The sequence below is a fragment of the Pseudophryne corroboree genome, chromosome 4 (assembly GCF_028390025.1).
Source record: "Pseudophryne corroboree isolate aPseCor3 chromosome 4, aPseCor3.hap2, whole genome shotgun sequence".
In the NCBI taxonomy this organism is placed as follows: Eukaryota; Metazoa; Chordata; class Amphibia; order Anura; family Myobatrachidae; genus Pseudophryne; species Pseudophryne corroboree.
The window spans coordinates 495,636,967-495,663,004 of NC_086447.1; the positions used below are offsets into that span (position 1 = coordinate 495,636,967).

At 44.2% G+C, this 26,038-nt stretch overlaps 2 long non-coding RNA genes across 2 annotated transcripts in view; both read right to left on the minus strand.

Annotated features, from left to right (window-relative positions):
* Positions 1–3,410: 3,410 nt before the first annotated feature.
* Positions 3,411–26,038, minus strand: part of LOC134911539 (uncharacterized) — a 54,978-nt gene continuing 32,350 nt past the window's right edge. Inside the window, exon 2 of the long non-coding RNA XR_010176652.1 lies at positions 3,411–3,678. This is a non-coding gene — a long non-coding RNA (uncharacterized LOC134911539). The remainder of the gene's footprint in view (positions 3,679–26,038) is intronic.
* LOC134911538 (uncharacterized) lies at positions 9,013–9,633 on the minus strand. The gene is made up of 2 exons (XR_010176651.1): positions 9,466–9,633; positions 9,013–9,293 (listed from the first exon to the last, which is right to left on the minus strand). It is a non-coding gene; the product is annotated as an uncharacterized LOC134911538 (long non-coding RNA).

Below are 26,038 nucleotides of genomic sequence, written 5' to 3' on the forward strand. Positions count from 1 at the left end.
GAGGGACATTTCAGGACGCTCATTCTACAGCAAGCTTGCCGGTACCAAAGTCGGTGAAGGCCCATTCTGCTAGAAAAGTGGGCTCATCCTGGGCGGCTGCCCAGGGCGTCTCGGCTTTACAACTTTGCCGAGCGGCTATTTGGTCAGGGTCAAACAAATTTGCTGAATTTTATAAGTTTGACACTTTGGCCGATGAGGACCTCAAGTTTGGTCAGTCTGTGCTGCAGGGTCATCCGCACTCTCCCGTCCGTACTGGAGCTTTGGTATAACCCCATGGTACTGAAGTGGACCCCAGCATCCTCTAGGACGTATGAGAAAATAGGATTTTAATACCTACCGGTAAATCCTTTTCTCCTAGTCCGTAGAGGATGCTGGGCACCCGATCCAGTGCGTACTTTACCTGTAGTTTGTTCTTTATAGTTACACAAGTTGTGTTTCATTTGTTTTCAGCATGTTACTGTAAATGGTTCATGCCTGTTGGCGTGTGTCATGTTGAATGCCATGTTGTGCGGCATGGTTGAGGTGTGAGCTGGTATGAATCTCACCATTAGTATAAAAGTAAATCCTTTCCTCGAAATGTCCGTCTCCCTGGGTACAGTTCCTATAACTGAGGTCTGGAGAAGGGGCATAGAGGGAGGAGCCAGTTCAAACTCTTGAAAAGTCTTAAAGTGCCCATGGTTCCTGCGGAAACCATCTATACCCCATGGTACTGAAGTGGACCCCAGCATCCTCAACGGACTAGGAGAAAAGGATTTACCGTTAGGTATTAAAATCCTATTTTAATTATGTATAAATATATACTAAGCGGGACAGCTTGCAGAGGCAGTTACACCCCATTCAAGATAGCATATGGTACAATACAGTGGACATATTTTGCAGTTACTGGTACTTTTTGGGCTGGCAGTACCAACACAAGCATCCAAGTGCCACCCCTAGGCACGTGCCTCAAGTGCCTAATGGGGAAATTTGCCACTGACTGTGGGTAATAAGCTACATGGGGAAGCTAGCAACTGCAAATTTTTACTTTTTATGTGAAGAGGATGATGACATCCATCTTATGTGGTGTGATCTTAATGTTATGTGGGGGATTACTGTGTGCTGGTATTAATGACTGGCGTATCATGTTACAGTATATTGAGCCTTGTGTGGAAGGATATTAATGTTATGTTAGAGTGGGTTGTTAATGTTACATGGGGCAGTGGCTTTGCTAGCTGTTGACATGGGGGTAAGCAACACGCACTACACACATAAATTATTGACTTTTTTAGCAACCTTCTTAGTTAACCCCAATACAGCATTAATCCCTTCATATTAACTCTATTAAACCCATTATCACCTTCATATTAAAGCACACTTAAATCTTACCCTGGGTACACACTGGTCTATATAACGCTAGATGTTCATTGTGTGTGTACACCCAATATGTCTGTAAACGACGTTGTTCACAGACATATAGCGTCGGCAGTGCAGCATAGCCGTTGGGCGATATAATAGCAGATATATGGGTGATTCTGGCTGTGTGTACGGAGACTAAAGTCACAACTGGGCGGACAAATTCAAATGCATACCCAGCTTCGGAAAGTGTATATGCTTACCAGAATCGGGCGCTCGGTCACCGCGATGGCGGGTCTGCTGACGTGTCAGTGCAATGTGTATCAAACCTTTTGCAGCCTTCGGACAGCAATACACTGATTGATTCCCAGGTGCGTTTTACAAAATGAATGGGCCCCCACATCACCAAAACCAGCACTCTCCCATTCTCATCAATGCCTAGACTTCCTCTCACCTGCACCCCATCCTTACCCTAGCACTCCCCTTTATGTCACCAATACTCCCCTCCACCGACCAGTTCGCACCTCCTGTCCGCAGGGTCCCCTCTCAAAAGTGTCCTCCTTCCTCTCACCAGTGCCCCAGTCTTACCAGAATCCCCCTTCATCGGAATCCACTTGCTCTCACCAGTGACCCTATCATTTCACCAAGATATCACTCTTACCAGAATCCCCCCACCTCTCACCAGCATCCCCACTCACAAAAGTCCCCTCTCCAGTCATCAACATCTGGCATTGGGACAGGAGGAGTCTGACTTTTCACTGAAAGAGGAGCCATGAGCATGGCATTGTGGTTCCTCAAATCATGCTGCATTGCACTTGTCATCCAGGGGGAGAGAGTTGCAGCATGGGAGGCATGGAGGTGGAACCAATTCTGCACAATATAGACACTCCCATTTTTAATATGGTACGCACAGTCATCCCCCTGCATGGATCCTGCTGACTGACACTGTCCTCCACTTTACACTAACCTGCATGGCTGTAGTATGCCTGTGCTCTCCATCAGCTGATGCTGCTGTGAGCCAATACTTCTGTGAGTCAGCATAAGAGCAGGTCCTCATACGCAGTGTTGGCCAACAACTGTTGATTCACCAATATTGGATGATTTTGCCATCAATGGTGGAGAACCAATGTTTCTGTTGCCACAGTAGCATCAGTGACTTTGTGCAAATGCTAATGTAAGCCCATCCCCATGTGTACAAGAGTGTGTCTGAATGTACAAGGACTGCAAGGATTGTAGTCAAAGTGCCGGCGGTCGCGATACCAACGTTCAGGATACCAACGCCAGAATCCCGACCGGCAGCATTTGCCCGATGGTCACCATACCGACACCCACCACCAATTCCCACTCAGTGGTGGGTCAATGCTACCAACATGGCAAGTGCAGTGAGTCCACGAGGGGACACGCTGCCTCGCTGCCAGTATTCCGGAAGACAGCCAGCATCCCGTCTGTCGGTATATCATACCGGACCCGACTGAAATACCCACTTTGAGCATCGTTACATGCTGTAATACTGTCAATGCCAACTACTGGTAGCACCATTGAAGCACCCACCAAGTGCAGTTTCGCAATCTGACTATGGCCTGCGGGTGTGCATTTTTGTACGCAGCTGCTTTTATTGACCCACCTGCGACACTCCCATGACTGACCATTTTTCAGGGATTAATAGCCACCTCCCAGTCACCACCAGGATATGCCTTGAACTTTTCTGATACTATGGATATCAATTCGCACCTGCACCTTTGTGTGAACACACCATGGGACACATGCAGTGCCGTTTGTTGTAGCAGGTGATCCGTGCAATTGCACTGGGCACCCGCCGCCGCACTATGTGGCTCCTTCTGCTCGCCCTCCTCCCTCTAAATTGAAAAAAATGTTGCTAAAATTATGCGCTGTTAAAAACAGGACATTCAGCTGGATAAACACACAGATTGGGTGTTCATCCAACACCCCAGAAGACACAAGTTTAAACAAAGAACTGTGTGTTATACCTTGCACTACCCTGTCATGTGATAGCGACAGCTTCACCACAGTGACATATTATCACACAGATACGCACAAAGTGGAACACACAACAAGGATAAAATATACTAAGCTTTTAATTTTGATGAATTAGACCAACATCTGTTCCAGATGATTCATAAATTGCGATAGAGATATGATACGTCCTTTGGTGGGTATCTGAAACAATATCCGGTGCTTCATTTCATGTGAGGGAGGCGGAAGTGACTTTTACCAGAAGTCGGCCCTCGTCCTAGCGCCGGCTTGCATTCCAAATATGCGTTCCACCTCATAGTTCCGGTCACAAAGTCAGTTTTTCATATTAGATGTTTTAAAAGTCCATAAATTCTATAAAAAACATATGTAGACAACAATATGGGTAAAAGGATCTAGGTAGTATAATAAAAATTATTTAAGCCATCACCATAATGCACCTATAGGGGTGTATTCAATAACTGTCGGAAGCTGCCGTCTTATCGGAAAGACGGCAGCTTCCGACAGAAATAGGTCGGTAGGGGTTCCGACCTATTTAATAGGGGCTGATTTTTTCCAACAAGTTGGGAATTCCTGACTTGCCGGAAAACACGTGGAACGGCGAAATAGCCGCCGATCCGGGTGCTTCTGTCAGAAATGGGGACAAATCCGACAGGTTTTGGCCCCCTTTCTGACAAACTCAATCTGACTTGAAAACAAGTCGGATTGAGGTGATGAGACGAGTGGTGCTGAGGGCGGCTGAGGGAGCTCTCCCTGCAGCGCCTCCCCCCGCCGCCGCAGACATGTCCCCCCGCAGCCAGCTCTCCCCCACCGGCCGCTGATCTCTGCTCCCCCCGCCGCTGTCCCGCTCATGCCCACCGCCGTTAATCCCCTCGCTGGACGTCGCCATCTGCCCCCCTGGCCGCTGCTGTCAGCGCATCCGCAGCCGCTGACAGCAGCACAGGACCAGTCGGATTTGGCCGTCCATTGAATAGGGGTTGTCGGATCCATTCCGACAACTGAATGTCGGAATGGATCCGACTCTTATTGAATATACTCCAAACTCAGACTTTATATAAAATTATTTAGTAAGTTTAAAATGACAAGGCATATACAGTACAATACAGTCAAGTTAAAAATATCAAGTGAAAAAGACTAGTTAAAAAGACGAAAGAAAGGTCAAGTTAAAAAACACCCCAGTTCGAACTCACTATTATTAAGACCCTTAGGAACCAAAATTTTTAATTGGTAAATCCATCGCATTTCGACTTTTGACAGCATTTGTTCTAAATCTCTGGATCCAGTGTCGGACTAGGGAGTGAAGGGCCCACCGGAGGAATGTTGTTGTAGGGGCCCGTGCTTAAGGGTGTGGCCAGCCACCACAGAGGTTTGTCTAACCATTACAGAGTACATGTTCTGTGCCCCTTGGTAAATATATAATAAACCATGTTCTTATGAAGTATAATGTAACACATGTACTGTATAATGCATATTTCATGTGCACTAGGTTAGAGACTGGAACCTGATCCCTAGAGGAGGAGGAGGGCCCACAGGTAGTGGGGCCTCCCGGTTGTTTCCCCTGTCCGACTCTGTCTGGATCTATTTCTTGGTAATACCTGTTCTATACCACAAAAACTTGTGATACTGTATAACACTCTTTCTTATCATTAATTTTTTTTAAATGTGCCGACACCGTATGTGTGTCCAGGCCTTTTCTTATATTATACACATGCTCGCCCAGGCGTACTTTTAGTGCCCTTGTTGTTTTACCAAAGTATCTAAAGGCCCAAATAGACGGGCCGATGCGGGAGAGATGTGTGCTCAGCGAACCGCTCAGCACACATCTCTCCCGCCGCTCAGCACAGCGAGAGATCTATTTTACACCATGAGAGCTGGCTTGAGGGGATTCCCTATGGCCAGTTCTCAAGCGTGAAAAGAAATTGTACTGATGATTAGTGATGAGCGGGTTCGGTTTCTCGGAAACCGAACCCCCTCGAACTTCACCCTTTTTACACGGGTCCGAGCCATACTCGGATTCTCCCGTATGGCTCGGGTAACCCGAGCGCGCCCGAACGTCATCATCCCGCTGTCGGATTCTCGCGAGATTCGGATTCTATATACGCAGCCGCGCGTCGCCGCCATTTTCACTCGTGCATTGGAAATGTTAGGGAGAGGACGTGGCTGGCGTCCTCTCCGTTTATGTTGATGCATTGCAAATATTTTGTGCTTGCTTATTACTTAATTGTGGGGACTGGGGAGCAGCTGTATATAGGAGGAGTACAGTGCAGAGTTTTGCTGACAGTGACCACCAGTAATACAGATGTAGCCACCTTTATCTTGAGTGGCTGAGGCGTTTGTCCCGATCGAGCATACGCAGCGTAGGGAGGCGCGCCTAGTCACAGAGAGGCGTACCTAATCGCACGGAGGCAGACAGAGCGTTTGGCGTTACCTTTACGTGTAATACCTGCGATCAGCCACCAGATGTCGCTTTTTACAATCACCACTGAGCATGCGTGTGGTCTCCCGTAAAATACAATACTGAAATATATAATAAGGACTACTTTACTAAGGCGTCTCATTACGCTGCATACAGTAAATACTCATTACGCTGCATTATTTAATACAGTATCTACGACACAGACGCAAATAGTACAGCATACAGTATATGATCCATCTACAGTACTTTATGAAGATGTGAGCGTCCAAGTCCCGCAGACAAAACAACATAAAACCAGTAGTGTACACTGTCGCAAATGGATGTGTTAGAAGTTGACTATTGCCTCTCCAGATTAGGAATTTTGTACAGTATGTTAGCGTCCTAATCCCGTAGCCATTACAGCATAATCAAAACCAATGGATTTATTCATCTGTCTGCGGCGAAGTGGTGAAGTGTTCCGCTTCCTATACTCAGAGTCCCGGGTTCGATTCCTAAAGTACGAATGCATGTTAGTTTTTTTCAGGCACTTTATTATTATTTTTATTCACATAAACCAGGGCAAAGCTGCATGAGCGGTTCTACTGTTAAGGTTCTATGCACCGTACAGTACACATACAATTCTGTAGCTGGGCAGACTCAATAGAAATGGCTACCACCTATGACTCCTTGCCCACAGAGACCCTAGGCTACGGAGCAAGTAACAGTCCAGATTGTACAGGCTATGGGGCAATGCTGAAGGAGCGTCACAATCCCCTAGCTAAAATACACAGGGGCGACAGGAATAAGCGAGGTTTACAGTACAGTATGCACATTATGGTACACCGAACTCGATCGCATACCACACTGGCAAAATGGCCGCCGCCCCTGAACCCTTTTGCAGGCTATGGGGCAATGCTGAAGGAGCGTCACAATCCTCTAGCCAAAATACACAGGGGCGATGGGGATAAGCTAGGTCTGCATACAGTATTACGGTACACCGGACTCAATCGCATAGCACACTGGCAAAATGACCACTACCCCTGAACCCCCACCTCGTGGCAGGCAGCACTCGGGTATGGAGTGAGAAATGGCATAAGTTGTGCAGGCTACGGGGCAATGCTGAAGGAGCGTCACAATCCCCTAGCCAAAATACACAGAGATAAGCGAGGTCTATGCACATTACGTTACACCGGGCTCGATCGCATAGCAAACTGACAAAACACAAGTTTTACATAAAGCAGGCCAAAGCTGCAGGAGAGTTTCTACTGTAAAGGTTCTATGCACCGTACGGTACACATACAATTCTATAGCAGGGCAGACTCAATTGAAATGGCTACCGCCTGTGACTCCTACAGTAGCTCCTAGGAGGCACTCAGCTATGGAGCAAGTAACAGCACAGATTTTGCAGGCTATGGGGCAATGCTGAAGGAGCGTCACAATCCCCTAGCTACAATACACAGGGGCGATAGGGATAATCGAGTGGCTGGAGGGGGGGTCCCCTTGATTTAAGGGGTCCCCACTCCTCCAGGGTACCCCGGCCAGGTGTGACTAGTTGGGTATTTAATTCCACGGCCGCAGGGACCGGTATAAAAGTGTCCCCCGGCTGTGCATTATCTGTCCAGCTAGTGGAGCCCGGTGCTGGTTCAAAAAATAGGTGGAACCCCTATGCTTTTTGTCCCCCATATTTTTTGCACCAGGACCAGGCGCAGAGCCCGGTGCTGGTTCTAAAAAGATGGGGGATCCCGTGTCCATTTTTTCCCCGTATTCCTGCCGGAATTCGACCGCAATTGCATATACTGTACCCCTTAATATCACTGCTTACAGTATACAGTATTTAGACATGAGCTTGTGTACAGTATCTGTCATGAGGTGCTTTTTTCACTGACACTATAACTTTTTTCTATTGTAATATACTGTACAGAGGCGGCAAACTAGCCAAACGGGAATAATCAGCTTCTGCTGAATAAAATGAGATGCTACAGTACATGCCTATATTCTGTGAGTGACTGCGGCTCTATGAAATTAAATCAGAAAATGTAAATATGAAATGCATTACTAATGTGTGGCATTACTGTACTGTATGTGTATAAGGTGTACTACAATATTTTCTGGTGTAACATAAGGAAAGGGCACTACTGCATGGTCTAATGCAGTGGTTCTCAAACTCGGTCCTCAGGACCCCACACAGTGCATGTTTTGCAGGTAAACCAGCAAGTGCACAGGTGTACTGTATTAATTACTAACTGACACATTTTAAAAGGTCCATACAGTAGGTGGAGCTAATTTTTTCACTTGTGATTCTGTGAGACCTGCAAAACATGCACTGTGTGGGGTCCTGAGTACTGAGTTTGAGAACCTGTGGCCTAATGTAAATAAAGATCAATGTGGTGGGGTGTAATGTGAATAAGGGGCAATACTGTTAGGAGTAATGTGGTACTATGATATGATGTAATGAGAATAAGAGACACTACTGCATGATATAATGTGAATAAAGTTGCAGTACTGTGTTGTGTCATATCATCTTGGGGTATTATTGTGTTACCATGCCCCTTCCCAGCAAGAACATACTGTACACTGTTTTGGGCTGGCACTAAATGTGCACATTGTTCTTATTTAGATTATAGGGGGTAGGAGCGCCAAAATGGGTGATGGTGCTGGGAAAGGTGTGCAGGGTTAGAGGCGGAACTACGTAGCATCTGTGCAAGAGGGCATCAGCCAAAATCTAGCCTAGGGCATCATGTTGGTCAGGTATGGCTCTGATAATACTGTATACTGTACTCTTACTGTACTTTGCATTCAATACAGATACTGTTTGCACACAGGTTTTACATGAATCATTGGCAATGCTGCAGGAGTGTCTCATTAGGCAATCTAAAATATACCACGACTATGGGTGGGGATACAGTAGGGAAGTTCTGTCACCATAAGCTGTCTGCTGTGTATAGCAGATTTCCATCTGGGATGCATTTGTGTGTTTGTAATAAGAAAAAAACATTTTACTGTACATTTAGTGGATACAGTATTTCTCCCCCATAATGACGTATCATACTGTACAGGTACCCTCATGTACTGTACCGTACCATACTGTAAAATGGAATATTTATTGGAAAAGCATCAATATTAATGTAAAAAAAAGTATTTATTACAACATCCGATTCCATGTACTGCACTGATCAAAATGTACAGTACTCTTATTCAGGACTTATAAAACTGAAAATAACTGTTCATACACATCAATAACATTACTACTGTATAATATTCTACATTAGTTTATGCAATAATCAGACAAAGGCAATTTTATAAACATTTTTAATAATGCACCAATTTAAAATTTTAAACAGAAAATACAGTACAGAACTACATATTTGTGGCTTGACCATTTCTTTCGACTATAACAGGTAATACTTTATACAGGTGATTTATATAATTATTACAATGTTCAGGTGTGAGTACTTCTAGCCAAAATTTCTTTATCCCATCCAACAGCTGCTGTTTTGTTGTTGGCTTCGCAACACTCCTAATGTACCTCTTCAATTGAGCCCACACTAATTCGATTGGGTTCATGTCTGGTGATCTATATATTAAAAAAAAAAAAAAAAAAAGCGTATAGAAAAAATTAATGACATTACAGTAAATAGAGAAAATTAAACATACAATATTGTACTGTTTATTAAACAAAAAAATACATTTACAGTACTAGAGTGCTATCCAAAATTTTACTTGTACACTGTTGAAAGAATACTCACTCTGGTGGTGTGCGTTCCCAATTCATACCTTTCTCTTCCATAAATTTGGCTGAGGCGGAGTGTTTAGGATCATTGTCTTGGAATATCCTATGGTGAGTTGGGTAATATTTATTCACAAATGGCACCATACATCCCTCTACTATTGTTTCTTGGAAAAATTTCTTATCCATGATCCCTACAGAAATCAAAAAATGTTGTTCATTAATAAGCAACTAATTTTATTGTGCAGTTACATGTACTCTACAGTACAGCATGTATTTTTACAGAACACAGGCACAGAATAAAGTATAGTACTGTACCTTCGAAAAATAATAGGGGACCAGCTCCTAATCGTGATATGCCTCCCCATACATGGACTTTCAATGGATGCTTTGGGCGTGGTTTTAATGAGATATGGTTACGTTTCCGGAATGACATTCTGGAGAACCGCTCAAGGGCAACAGACGATTCATCTGTGAAAATGACATCATGAAATGTTTCACCACTCTCAATCCATCGCCGTGCCTGTTCCACTCTCTTTTCTTTATTCACATCTCTTATCATGGGAGATATCCCGTGAAGAGCCAAAAATAATGAAATCAGATACAGTTATGAAATTACAGATTTACAGATTACTGTATATACAGTAGACTGTATGTGCAGTATACTGTATTATATACCTACTGTATACATTAAACTGTACATACATTACAGTATACATTACAGTATATATATACACACACACACACACACACACACACACACACACACACACACTATACAGTATGTAATCATCACAATAAACCGGCAATGCTTCATTGCTGTCTCTGAGTGCCTATACAGTAGGTATCTCTTTTGGGATAGAATATATACAGTATATACACACACACATACTGTATATAGTATAAAGTACACACTCTGTATAATGATTTATGGCATTGTTATATCACGTATCAAGGGATTATTAACAGTGCATTTACTGTATGGTTTATACTGCTTTCAGTATTTTACCTTGTTGCGCCAAAGGTCCATCCCATTTTCCGTCGCATCCTTCTGGCGCTGGTGGCCGATATGTCCAGGTCATACTTGGAATGGAGAATTTGTTTTATTTGCAAAGCAGTACGCTCATCATCCTCACGAGTTAGTTCCTCCACAATTTGTTGCACTCTCCTACAGTACAATACAGTATGAAAAATATGAATTAATGAACAGCACAATCACAGTTAGATGAAGTTTTTTTTTTATTTCCAAAAAATTGTCTATGGTATAAAGCAAGTAATTTAAACATTACAGTAGTGTACAGTACGTACCATGTGCATTTTGTAGGAAATACAAATCTGGGCGTTGTTCTCTCGAATGCATGATAGCACACCGTTTCTAAAGTGACTATAATGCCACTTTCCTTGAGCCATGCATGGATCTCTTTGATGGTTTTATTTTCTTTTTTCATGTTGGCGATTATCTTGCTCATCGTTTTGTTGATAGTTACTGGCATGTTGTCCAACTGGAATTCCTGTATGGAGAAAAAAACATTTGTGAATACTGTAGTCTAAAATTTACACATCTGAAAATTTGTAAGAGTTTTATGATAAAAGTTAATACTGTACATGTTTACTATACAGTACCTGATGTTCAAATTTTAGTACTGTATACTGTACAGTACTGAAAATACCACATCAGTGTTATGGACTGCAATTAGTTTCCTGTATAAAACAGATACAGTAAATAACCCTCCTTGGAAGTGCATGGGCCCTGTGAGACTTACAGTAGTGTACAGCATAAGGGGCGACTGACATGATGTACAAGCATTACATACAGTACATGTCAGTACTGTATGTAAATTCTTCAATTATTGCCTAACAACAATGCTGCTTACTGTATATTAAATACTGTAGGCCTAGAAATGTGCATCTCAATATGGTAGTTAAAAAACACAGGGGCCCATGGGTATAAGCGAGTTCTATGCACATTAAAAATGGCCGCCGACCGTGAACCCCAGCACGTGGCAGCGCTCGGATATGGAGTGAGAGATGGCATGAGTTTTACAGGCCAAGGGGCAATGCTGAAGGAGCATCACAATCCCCTAGCTAAAATACACCGGGATAAGCGAGGTCTATGCACAGTACATTGCACCGAGCTCGATCGCATAGCAACCTGACAAAATGGCCGCCGACCGTGAACCCCCAGCACGTGGCAGCGCTCAGATATGGAGTGAGAGATGGCATGAGTTTTACAGGCCAAGGGGCAATGCTGAAGGAGCGTCACAATCCCCTAGCTAAAATACACCGGGATAAGCAAGGTCTATGCACAGTACATTGCACCGAGCTCGATCGCATAGCAACCTGACAAAATGGCCGCTGACCGTGAACCCCCAGCACGTGGTAGCGCTCGGATATGGAGTGAGAGATGGTATAAATTTAAAATACACCGGGATAAATTGTACAGGCCAGGGAGCAATGCACAGGGACATTCATCATTTACGTATATAAATAATTGTAAAGAGTAAATGAAAGAATTACCAATCAAATACTGTATAACGAAACTGTGTCAATGAGCTGGAACACGTGAGCCTAGCAGAAGTTTTCAAATGCAGAAACAGAGAGCAAATTATCAGGAGATTTCGCAAAGGTCGGAGACGATCCACACAGCAAGTCTGCTTATGAGGAAACAGCTTTGCAAAGTGGGTAGCGGGCGGTGACTGAGACGCTCTTTTATTCACATTCAAACAAAAGGAATTCTTCCCGCTGAAAGTATGCTCTGTGATTGGTGTAGGGATGAATGCGCCTATATTGGCACCAATCACAGCGGGAAGAATTCCTTTTGTGTGAATGTGAATAAAAGAGCGTCTCAGTCACACGATGCACTGCACGACTCTGCATATGCACTGCACTATGTGATACAGTACACTGCACAATACAACAAACTGCACATTACACTGCACAATACGCTGCAGGTACACTGCACGACACACTGCAATTAAACCACACAATCCACTGTACGACACTGCATACTGTATGCACTGCGTGATACGACAAACTGCACATTACACTGCACATTTCCCTGCAAAATATGATACAATGTACACTGCACAAAAAACTGCAATTACCACATGTGTATACAGTACACTGCACGATGTGATTCACTATGCATTACACTCACTGCACAATACCATATACTGAATGTACACTGCATGACACGCTGCAATTACGCAGCACGATACACTGTGATACACTGCATATACTGTACACTGCATGATACTGTACACTGCACAATCGTATACCACGTGGATTGTAAAAAAACTACTGTATATATACACAAGTTTAAAAAAATAATGATTGTTTTTGTAAAACGCATGTCGATCTTTTTCCATGTCAACTTAACGACCATGTCAACCTACAGTAACTGGTGTCAACCAATTTCAAAAGCCGCACCATCTAGGTCGACACCAAAAAACAAATTGACCTTTTGACCCGGGTTAATGTTTGGGCCTTGTTTAACCATTTGTTTACCAAAAATACAGTGCTGTATAGACCTGATACCTGCTGCTACAGCAGCCCCTGCTATAATGTACTGTACCTGTAAGTACAGTAACTTAAAGTACAGTAATCTACAGTAATGTACTGTACTTACAATCCCTTATGGCCTGCAGGCGTCTTGGGGTCCTCCGGACGAGGTCACTCCATCTCCTCTGCAGTGACCTCACTGTTCTCCTCCGGTTGTACGTCCGGAGGATCTCCCTGCTGGCCCTCCGGTATGCTCTAATCTTCTCCTCGTTGCTGGCGAGAGTTCTGTCCCGCCAGCAAACGAGGAGACGCAGCTCACCGAGAGCATAAGGACGGTCCCTTACAGCAGCCATGACACCGTCCTTATGCGTAGCGCGTCTCAGACGTCGTGCGTTCCAGGCATTCAACGGTGTTACTGTGTGACAGTTTCCCTTACTGTAGTTTTGAATATGCCCTTTCTTTGACCACGGTATTTTCCACTGTCTTGCCCTACACCCTTCCCTCCTGGGAGCCTGCACAGATCTACAGTACTGTTTTGCTCACTTAGTAGCGTCAGAATACACTCATTTCTACTCATTGCCGCTGTGCAGTTGCATTTAGCGTAAAGAATCGCTCCTGCAGATGTACTTTGATTTATGTGAAACCTGTGTGCATCCTTCCATTGGATGTATTAGAGAGAAAAAAAAAATATTAAAGTGAATGTCACGGGAACACATTAAAAAAAAGGTTGGCACTTCCTTCCCATTGGTGTTGGTTTACAGTATGCCGTAGTGGACTCGGACGCTCATGTAATTGCATTTCAAAGGCACAGTATTTTCCATCGTCTCCCCCTACCCCCATCGCCCTTCCCCCCTGGGAGCCTGCACAGGGAGGGAATTCAGGTCCTGTGCAATACACAAACGCCGAAGATCTACAGTACTGTTTTGCTCAGTTAGTAGCGTCAGAATACACTCATTTCATTCCCGCTGTGTAGTTGCATCTAGCATAAAGAATCGCTCCTGCAGATGTACTCTGATTTATATGTAACTTGTGTGCACCTTTCCATTGACTGTCTTACAATGTAAATAAAATAATACAGTGTATTATTACAATTAAAAAAAAAAAAAAAAGAAGGCACATCAGGTCTCGAACCCTGGACCCCCAGCGTGGGAGGTGGGAGCCTTCACCCCTAGCCCACGACGCCTCATGAGGGATTCCCAATTTCATGTGTAAAAGTACTGCAAACAGCGCCCGGCCCCCACCCCATTGGTGTTGGTTTATGCCTTAGAGGACTCGGACGCTCGCATTTGTAAAGCACGGTATTTTCCACCGCCTCCTGCTAGCCCTCCATTCCCATTATGCATTAGCGAACTCAGACGCTCATGTATTTTAAAAGCACGGTGTTTATACATTGTCCTGTACATTCTTCCTTTTACACAATTAGTTGCGTCTCCATACACATACAGTACTCCATACACATACAGTACTCTACAGTAGGTCACCATCTTTTTCCACCGCCTCCCGTTACGCCTACAGTATTAACATTACAGTCGTCACTGACCAATTGCCAGAGCTTTAGATCAATCCGCCGCTATACTGTACGATCGAAAGTACTGGATTAGTGGAGCATTAGCCACACAGTGGTGGAGATGTGTAATGCATGATGAGTATCTAGATCGCCTCAACGCGCCTACCTGTGATTAAACTCAGCTATCGCCTTAGCGTGACTAAACGTCCGTCTAGGCGGAGAATCAGTCAAGATAAAGTTGGCTACATCTGTACGTTGTCTACCTGAAAAACACTCCATATCTGTGCTCAGTGTGCTGCATATATCTGTGCTCACACTGCTTAATTGTGGGGACTGGGGAGCAGCTGTATTATATAGCAGGAGTACAGTGCAGAGTTTTGCTGACAGTGACCACCAGTATACGTTGTCTGCCTGAAAAACACTCCATATCTGTGCTCAGTGTGCTGCTTTATTGTGGGGACTGGGGACCACCAGTATAATATTATATAGGAGGAGTACAGTGCAGAGTTTTGCTGACCAGTGACCAACAGTATATAATATATAGCATTACGGTACAGTAGGCCACTGCTGTACCTACCTCTGTGTCGTCATTAAGTATACTATCCATCTAGATTCTATACCTGTGGTGCATTTCAGTTGTGCAGTTTGCTGACACAGTGACCACCAGTATATATAGCAGTACGGTACGGAAGGCCACTGCTGTACCTACCTCTGTGTCGTCCTTAAGTATACTATCCATCTACATTCTATACCTGTGGTGCATTTTAGTTTTGCAGTTTGCTGACACAGTGACCACCAGTATACTATATATAGCAGTACGGTACGGAAGGCCACTGCTGTACCTACCTCTGTGTCGTCATTTAGGATACTATCCATCTACATTCTATACCTGTGGTGCATTTTAGTTTTGCAGTTTGCTGACCAGTGACCAACAGTATATATAGCAGTACGGTACGGAAGGCCACTACTGTACCTACCTCTGTGTCGTCATTAAGTATACTATCCATCTACATTCTATACCTGTGGTGCATTTTAGTTTTGCAGTTTGCTGACACAGTGACCACCAGTATATATAGCAGTACGGTACGGAAGGCCACTGCTGTACCTACCTCTGTGTCGTCATTAAGTATACTATCCATCTACATTCTATACCTGTGGTGCATTTTAGTTTTGCAGTTTGCTGACACAGTGACCACCAGTATACTATATATAGCAGTACGGTACGGAAGGCCACTGCTGTACCTACCTCTGTGTCGTCAAGTATACTATCCATCCATACCTGTGGTGCATTTCAGTTTTGCACAGTTTGCTGACCACCAGTATATAATATATAGCATTACGGTACCGTAGGCCACTGCTCTACCTACCTCTGTGTTGTCAAGTATACTAGCTTAGTCACACAGCGACCTTGGTGCGCCTCTTTTTTTCTTTGCATCATGTGCTGTTTGGGGACAATTTTTTTGAAGTGCCATCCTGCCTGACACTGCAGTGCCACTCCTAGTTGGGCCAGGTGTTTGTGTCGGCCACTTGTGTCGCTTAGCTTAGTCACACAGCGACCTTGGTGCGCCTCTTTTTTTCTTTGCATCATGTTCTGTTTGGGGACTATTTTTTTGAAGTGCCATCCTGTCTGACACTGCAGTGCCACTCCTAGATGGGCTAGGTGTTTGTGTCGGCCACTTGTGTCGCTTATCTTAGTCACACAGCGACCTTGGTGCGCCTCTTTTTTTCTTTGCATCATGTGCTGTTTGGGGACAATTTTTTTGAAGTGCCATCCTGTCTGACACTGCAGTGCCACTCCTAGATGGGCTAGGTGTTTGTGTCGGCCACTTGTGTCGCTTATCTTAGTCACACAGCGACCTTGGTGCACCTCTTTTTTTCTTTGCATCATGTGCTGTTTGGGGACAATTTTTTTGAAGTGCCATCCTGCCTGACACTGCAGTGCCACTCCTAGATGGGCCAGGTGTTTGTGTCGGCCACTTGTGTCGCTTAGCTTAGTCACACAGCGACCTTGGTGCGCCTCTTTTTTTCTTTGCATCATGTGCTGTTAGGGGACTATTTTTTTGAAGTGCCATCCTGCCTGACACTGCAGTGCCACTCCTAGATGGGCCCGGTGTTTGTGTCGGTCACTTGTGTCGCTTATCTTAGTCACACAGCGACCTTGGTGCGCCTCTTTTTTTCTTTGCATCATGTGCTGTTTGGGGACAATTTTTTTGAAGTGCCATCCTGTCTGACACTGCAGTGCCACTCCTAGATGGGCTAGGTGTTTGTGTCGGCCACTTGTGTCACTTATCTTAGTCACACAGCGACCTTGGTGCGCCTCTTTTTTTCTTTGCATCATGTGCTGTTTGGGGACAATTTTTTTGAAGTGCCATCCTGCCTGACACTGCAGTGCCACTCCTAGATGGGCCAGGTGTTTGTGTCGGCCACTTGTGTCGCTTAGCTTAGTCACACAGCGACCTTGGTGCGCCTCTTTTTTTCTTTGCATCATGTGCTGTTTGGGGACTATTTTTTTGAAGTGCCATCCTGCCTGACACTGCAGTGCCACTCCTAGATGGGCCCGGTGTTTGTGTCGGCCACTTGTGTCGCTTAGCTTAGCCATCCAGCGACCTCGGTGCAAATTTTAGGACTAAAAATAATATTGTGAGGTGTGAGGTGTTCAGAATAGACTGTAAATGAGTGGAAATTATGGTTATTGAGGTTAATAATACTATGGGATCAAAATGACCCCCAAATTCTATGATTTAAGCTGTTTTTTAGTTTTTTAAAAAAAAAACACCCGAATACAAAACACACCCGAATCCGACAAAAATTTTTCGGTGAGGTTTTGCCAAAACGCGTCCGAATCCAAAACACAGCCGCGGAACCGAATCCAAAACCAAAACACAAAACCCGAAAAATGTCCGGTGCACATCTCTAGTTTCCACAGGTGTGGGTCGTGTTTAATGTGCAGGACAGTTAAAAGCAACACCAGTAAATTCAAAGAACTCACTATTAATGATAAGACCTATACAATCAATCAATTCATAACGGGCAACACAAGGAACATTGTATATGTCCTTGAGTGTAGTTGCGGACTTAGATAGGTTGGTACGAGAAAAACAAGGGCACTAAAAGTACGCCTGGCCAAGCATGTGTATAATATAAGAAAAGGCCAGAACACACATATGGTTTCGGCACATTTAAAAAAAAAATCATGATAAGAAAGAGTATCATACAGTATCACAAGTTTTTGTGGTATAGAACAGGTATTAGATCCAAGAAATAGATCCAGAGATTTAGAACAAAGGTTGTCAAAAGCCGAAATGCGATGGATTGACCAATTAAAAATATTAGTTCCCAAAGGTCTTAACAGGGAGTTCGAATTGGTGTGTTTTTTAACTTGACCATCCCTTTCGTCTTTTTAACTTGTCTTTTTCACTTCATTCTTTTAACTTGAATGTATTATACTATATATGCCTTGTCATTTTAAACTTACTAAATCATTTTAAATAAAGTCTGACTATATGTGAATTATGGTGATGGCTTAAATAATTTTTATTATACTAGCTAGATCTGTTTACCCACATTGTTGTCTACATAGGATTTTTATAGAATTTATGGACTTTTAAAACATCTAATATGAAAACTGACTTTGTGACCGGAACTATGAGGTGGAACGCATATTTGGAATGCAAGCCGGCGCTAGGACGAGGGCTGACTTCCGGTAAAACGTCACTTCTGCCTCCCTCACAGGAAATGAAGCGCTGGTCCCGGTGCACTGTATTTGGAGTAATTGGAGGTACCTTTATAAGGACTGGGAAGGTCTACTAGTGCCACACTTCTGATGAAGGACCCGCTGTGGTCCGCAATGCGTTAAGAGTGTGACTTTTGTGAAACCTCATTCTGGACATCCGCCAACGCTGAACATTGTCTGGGATCGCGGCTGTAGATTTCGGACATGCATTTGCCTGCCTACCACATTGAACATCAGTTGACTCTGTGAGACACTAGAAGCGTTGCTGTTTATGCCAGTAGAGGATGTTTTATATGCTATTTTTATTTTCTGTCTTGTAAGTGCAAAACTGTATTAAATCTACTTTTCTTGTTTCTTGCTGCACTATTACTTTTATGCGTATGCTTTTCCCTCCATTGCTGAATAAGCTTGTGGGAGGGTAGAACTTACTGTATATTGTTTCAGATACCCACCAAAAGGACGTATCATATCTATATCACAATTTATGAATCATCCGGAGCAGATGATAGACTAATTCATCAAAATTAAAAGCTTAATATTTTTTATCCTTGTTGCGTGATCCACGTTGTGTATATCTGTGTAATAATATGTCACTGTGGTGAAGCTGTCCCTATCACATGTTTAAACAGGGAAGTGCAGGGTATAACACACAGTTCTTTGTTTAAATTTGACCCCTCCTCCCTCTAGCATAGTACTCTGCTCGGGGGGGGGGGGAGTTTTGCGGAATGACATGTTGTCACAACGCAACTGCATCATTATGTGAAACTCCGCCCCCTGAGAGGAGTAGTATAAGGTAAGAGGGAGGAGGGGGATCGGGAAATCTATGCCCGCCAGCCAATATGTAATACCCCCTTGACAACAAGCATTCCCCTTGGCAACGAGCATTCCCCTTGGCAGCGAGCATGGATGCCAGAACATGATACCCAGCGCATGAAACCTCTGGCAACGAGTGTGACACTCAGAGCATGAAACCCCTGACAACAAACAGGTAATTTAAAAGTAATTAGAAGCTTTACTGTAGGGCATAATGTATCACTGGCATTGTGGTGTATGGCATAATATGGTGCAAAGGGCATTACCGTAGAGGGTTAATATGGTGCAATGTTTATTTTTTTACAGTGGTGGCCGAGGTATGTTGTTGCAGGGTCAAAAACTAGGGTGTAAGGTCATCTTTTCCTGCAAGGCCACGCCCATTTTAGATACACTCCCACTTTAGCAAGGCCACGCCCCCTTGCTGGGAGCACCAAGAATAGTTTTTTTAATGTCTATTGGGGGAGCGCAATTTTTAATGTCGCACTGGCAGCCAAATTGTCTAGAAACAGGCCTGGACACATTCTATAGGAATTTGCAATAATTTTTGTGCCCAGTTGCAAAAATTCACTCAATTCTGTGAATATTGGGGGTCATTCCGAGTTGTTCGCTCGCAAGCTGCTTTTAGCAGCTTTGCACACGCTAAGCCGCCGCCTACTGGGAGTGAATCTTAGCTTATCAAAATTGCGAACGAAAGATTAGCAAAATTGCGAATACACACTTCTTAGCAGTTTCTGAGTAGCTCCACACTTACTCGTCATCTGCGATCAGTTCAGTGCTTGTCGTTCCTGGTTTGACGTCACAAACACACCCAGCGTTCGGCCAGACACTCCTCCGTTTCTCCAGCCACTCCCGCGTTTTTCCCAGAAACGGTAGCGTTTTTTCGCACACACCCATAAAACGGCCTGTTTCCGCCCAGAAATACCCACTTCCTGTCAATCACATTACGATCACCAGAACGAAGAAAAAACCTCGTAATGCCGTGAGTAAAATACCTAACTGCATAGCAAATTTACTTGGCGCAGTCGCACTGCGGACATTGCGCTTGCGCATTAGCGACTAATCGCTCAGTTGCGACAAAAAAATAACGAGCGAACAACTCGGAATGACCCCCCATTGGCATTGTGTGTAACTCAATCAGGCCCAGAGACTTTTCATGTTTTCCTGATTTATAGAGTTTGTCTACCAGTCATACCAAATAATCCTCCCATTTGGATAATGGTCATTAGAAGCAACATTTCTTTACTGACTACTGATAACATAAAATAATTACCCAAATAAGTCCACGTTTCATAATAATGTACTGTATATTTGTGATGTAAAATATTGTGCTAAATATAATATATTATCACCTGTATGGTGGACCCTGAATTCCCCATTCTAACATGTTTCACTCTGTGTGCTGTTCACTATTGAAGATCTTCTCATGTCATTGTCATATTGAGAATCAACTTAATATTTCTTTTAGTTGACATTATCCAAAGATATTTAAAAAATCAGAGCTTAATAAAACTTCTGTAAGTCACATTACACAAACAAACCAAAAATAATATACTTTAAATTAGAGATGTGTGGCGGGCACTTTTCGTGTTTTGGTTTTGGTTCTGGTTCCATGCTCATGTTTTGGATCTGGATTGGTTTTGCCAAAACCACCCTTTCATGTTTTGGTTTTGGATCTGGATGATTTTTGAAATAAAACCCATAAAAACAGCTAAACTCACAGAATTTGGGGGTAATTTCGATCCTACGGTATTATTAACCTCAATAACATTCATTTCCACTCATTTCCAGTCTATTCCGAACACTTCACACCTCACAATATTGTTTTTAGGCCAAAAGGTTGCACCGAGGTGGCTGTATGACTAAGCTAAGCGACACAAGTGTGCGGCACAAACACCTGGCCCATCTAGGAGTGGCACTGCAGTGGCAGACAGGATGGCACTTTTAAAAAATAGGCCCCAAACAGCACATCATGCAAAGAAGAAAAAGAGGTGCAATGAGGTAGCTGTATGACTAAGCTAAGCAACACAAGTGTGCGGCACAAACACCTGGCCCATCTAGGAGTGGCACTGCAGTGGCAGACAGGATGGCACTTGAAAAAAAATAGTCTCCAAACAGCACATCATGCAATGAGGTAGCTGTATGACTAAGCTAAGCGACACAAGTGTGCGGCACAAACACCTGGCCCATCCAGGGTTGGCACTGCAGTCCCACTGCACTAATGGCGGATACCGAACACACGTCTAACACCAGCATAGTTGTTATGGCCCCAGTAATCCGCTTTGCAACAGGGTGACTGCTGTTATATTTCATCTTCCTAGCAAAGGACTGTTGGACAGTCATTTGCTTAGTTGACGTAGTACAAGTGGTCTTCCGACTTCCCCTCTGGGATGACGATCGACTTCCAGCAGCAACAACAGCAGCGGCAGTAGGAGGAAATAGTTCTAGATCTTTCCCTATTTTATCCTCCAACATTTTGTTCTCCATTATTTTTCTGGAGTTGTATAACAAAATGCAGCACAGGAGAGAGTACCTCTACACCACACAGGGCAAACCCTGTAAAAATTATTTGGATTAAATATTAATAACCCCTTTATTTGGAGTAAATAATATACAGCACAGGTCAGCACCACTGAACTTATATGGCAGCACCACTGGACTAGACTTAAATGGCAGCACCACTGGACTGGATTTATACGGCAGTACCACTGGACATATACAGCAGTATCACTGGAATTATATGGCAGTACCACTGGACATATATGGCAGTATCACTAGAATGGATTTATATGCCAGTGCCAATGGATTTATGCGGCAGTATCACTGGATATATACGGCAGTATCACTGGACATATACGGCAGTATCACTGGACTTATATGGCAGTATCACTGGACTGGATTTATACGCAAGTACCACTGGATTTATACGGCAGTACCACAGGACATATACGGCAGTATCACTGGAATTATATGGCAGTACCACTGGACATATATACAGCAGTATCACTGGACAGGATTCATACGCCAGTACCACTGAATTTATATGGCAGTACCACTGAACATATCTGGCAGTATCACTGGAATTCTATGGCAGTACAACTGGACATATACGGCAGTATCACTGGACTGGATTCATACCCCAGTATCACTGGATTTATATGGCAGTACCACTGGATATATATGGCAGTATCACTGGACTGGATTTATATGCCAGTACCACTGGATTTATGCGGCAGTATCACTGGACATATACAGCAGTATCACTGGATATATACGGCAGTATCACTGGACTTATATGGCAGTATCACTGGACTGGATTTATACGCAAGTACCACTGGATTTATACGGCAGTACCTTATTTGTTTTTAACATATTCAGTAATGTAGGTTTACAATAAATAAACTTATTTCTTGCTTTAATTGACTATTGGGCACATTTTATAAATTTAGCTACCAGAATCTCACAGTTGCAAATGCAACACAGTGGCCTGGGGTCCCTGGGTACCAGTATTTCTGGGTAATTCTAGATGGACTGTAATGTGCTGAATAGTCCCCCTGAGTATGTTTCATTAAGATGCCATCTTTCATTGCCTAAGAGGACTGTTAGTCATTGAATTATAACCAGTTGTGAAAGATTTGATTATATACATGCCTTGAAGAATGAAAAGGAAAATACACTTTTCTTCCCGGGATCACACAGTTCATCAAGTGAGACCAGAATCAAGCGCTCTTATTCTTTTCGACATTCTTTCATGAGTAATCAAGCAGAGAAGCCTTTTGGGGGAGAATCATACTGATGCATACTATTATTGGAATATATGGAAAAGAGCCTGAAGCAGAATGATACACAGATTGATGGGGCTATGATGCAGTAGTTTCCCTTACAGGGATTTCACACACACGTTCCTCTGCCTCAATTCCCAATTTGTACTCAAGATTCAATTCATCTCTTTTGTGAAATTCTTTTCATTTTTTTTTATTCAATCTAATTTATTTTGCAAAGCAACCCAGACAAACGAAAGCAGAGGTGAGTTAGAGGGAAGGCTTGGGGGAAACACGGGTCATTTTAGCAGCCTTGCACAGTCTAACTCAGATCCACAGTACATTTGAAAACAGGAAATAACAGAAAATAAGATTTTACTTACCGATAAATCTATTTCTCGGAGTCCGTAGTGGATGCTGGGGTTCCTGAAAGGACCATGGGGAATAGCGGCTCCGCAGGAGACAGGGCACAAAAAGTAAAGCTTTTTCCGATCAGGTGGTATGCACTGGCTCCTCCCCCTATGACCCTCCTCCAGACTCCAGTTAGGTACTGTGCCCGGACGAGCGTACACAATAAGGGAGGATTTTGAATCCCGGGTAAGACTCATACCAGCCACACCAATCACACCGTACAACTTGTGATCTAAACCCAGTTAACAGTATGATAACAGCGGAGCCTCTGAAAGATGGCTTCCTTCAACAATAACCCGAATTAGTTAACAATAACTATGTACAATTTATGCAGATAATCCGCACTTGGGATGGGCGCCCAGCATCCACTACGGACTCCGAGAAATAGATTTATCGGTAAGTAAAATCTTATTTTCTCTATCGTCCTAGTGGATGCTGGGGTTCCTGAAAGGACCATGGGGATTATACCAAAGCTCCCAAACGGGCGGGAGAGTGCGGATGACTCTGCAGCACCGAATGAGAGAACTCCAGGTCCTCCTTAGCCAGAGTATCAAATTTGTAAAATTTTACAAACGTGTTCTCCCCTGACCACGTAGCTGCTCGGCAAAGTTGTAATGCCGAGACCCCTCGGGCAGCCGCCCAAGATGAGCCCACCTTCCTTGTGGAGTGGGCCTTTACAGATTTAGGCTGTGGCAGGCCTGCCACAGAATGTGCAAGTTGGATTGTGCTACAGATCCAACGAGCAATCGTCTGCTTAGACGCCGGAGCACCCATCTTGTTGGGTGCATACAATATAAACAACGAGTCAGATTTTCTGACTCCAGCTGTCCTTGCAATATATATTTTTAATGCTCTGACAACGTCCAGTAACTTGGAGTCCTCCAAGTCACTTGTAGCCGCAGGCACTACAATAGGCTGGTTCAGATGAAATGCTGACACCACCTTAGGGAGAAAATGCGGACGAGTCCGCAGTTCTGCCCTGTCCGAATGGAAAATCAGATATGGGCTTTTGTAAGATAAAGCTGCCAATTCTGACACTCTCCTGGCAGAAGCCAGGGCTATAAGCATGGTCACTTTCCATGTGAGATATTTCAAATCCACCTTTTTTAGTGGTTCAAACCAATGAGATTTTAGGAAATCCAAAACCACATTGAGATCCCACGGTGCCACTGGAGGCACCACAGGAGGCTGTATATGCAGCACTCCCTTAACAAAGGTCTGGACTTCAGGGACTGAAGCCAATTCTTTTTGAAAGAAAATCGACAGGGCCGAAATTTGAACCTTAATAGATCCCAATTTGAGACCCATTGACAATCCTGATTGCAGGAAATGTAGGAATCGACCCAGTTGAAATTCCTCCGTCGGAGCACTCCGATCTTCGCACCACGCAACATATTTTCGCCAAATTCGGTGATAATGTTGCACGGTTACTTCCTTCCTTGCTTTAATCAAAGTAGGAATGACTTCTTCCGGCATGCCTTTTTCCTTTAGGATCCGGCGTTCAACCGCCATGCCGTCAAACGCAGCCGCGGTAAGTCTTGAAACAGACAGGGACCCTGCTGAAGCAAGTCCCTCCTTAGAGGTAGAGGCCACGGATCTTCCGTGATCATCTCTTGAAGTTCCGGGTACCAAGTCCTTCTTGGCCAATCCGGAACCACTAGTATCGTTCTTACGCCTCTTTGCCGTATAATTCTCAATACTTTTGGTATGAGAGGCAGAGGAGGAAACACATACACCGACTGGTACACCCAAGGCGTTACCAGCGCGTCCACAGCTATTGCCTGCGGATCTCTTGACCTGGCGCAATACCTGTCCAGTTTTTTGTTGAGGCGAGACGCCATCATGTCCACCATTGGTCTTTCCCAACGGGTTACCAGCATGTGGAAGACTTCTGGATGAAGTCCCCACTCTCCCGGGTGAAGATCGTGTCTGCTGAGGAAGTCTGCTTCCCAGTTGTCCACTCCCGGGATGAACACTGCTGACAGTGCTATCACATGATTCTCTGCCCAGCGAAGAATCCTTGCAGCTTCTGCCATTGCACTCCTGCTTCTTGTGCCGCCCTGTCTGTTCACATGGGCGACTGCCGTGATGTTGTCCGACTGGATCAACACCGGTTTTCCCTGAAGCAGAGGTTCTGCCTGGCTTAGAGCATTGTATATTGCTCTTAGTTCCAGAATGTTTATGTGAAGAGACGTTTCCAGGCTCGTCCATACTCCCTGGAAGTTTCTTCCTTGTGTGACTGCTCCCCAGCCTCTCAGGCTGGCGTCCGTGGTCACCAGGATCCAATCCTGTATGCCGCCATTTTTCCCAGGACTCTTGTGCATTGATGTACAGACACCTTTCCTGGTTTTAGGAGGTTCCTGACAAGCTCGGATAACTCCTTGGCTTTTTCCTCCGGGAGAAAAACCTTTTTCTGAACCGTGTCCAGAATCATCCCTAGGAACAGCAGACGAGTTGTCGGCATTAACTGGGATTTTGGAATATTCAGAATCCACCCGTGCTGTTTTAGCACTTCCTGAGACAGTGCTAATCCCATCTCTAGCTGTTCTCTGGACCTCGCCCTTATTAGGAGATCGTCCAAGTATGGGATAATTAATACGCCTTTTCTTCGAAGAAGAATCATCATCTCGGCCATTACCTTTGTAAAGATCCGAGGTGCCGTGGACAATCCGAACGGCAGCGTCTGAAACTGATAGTGACAGTTTTGTACAACGAACCTGAGGTACCCCTGGTGTGAGGGGTAAATTGGAACGTGGAGATACGCATCCTTGATGTCCAAGGATACCATAAAGTCCCCCTCTTCCAGGTTCGCTATCACTGCTCTGAGTGACTCCATTTTGAACTTGAACTTCTTTATGTACAGGTTCAA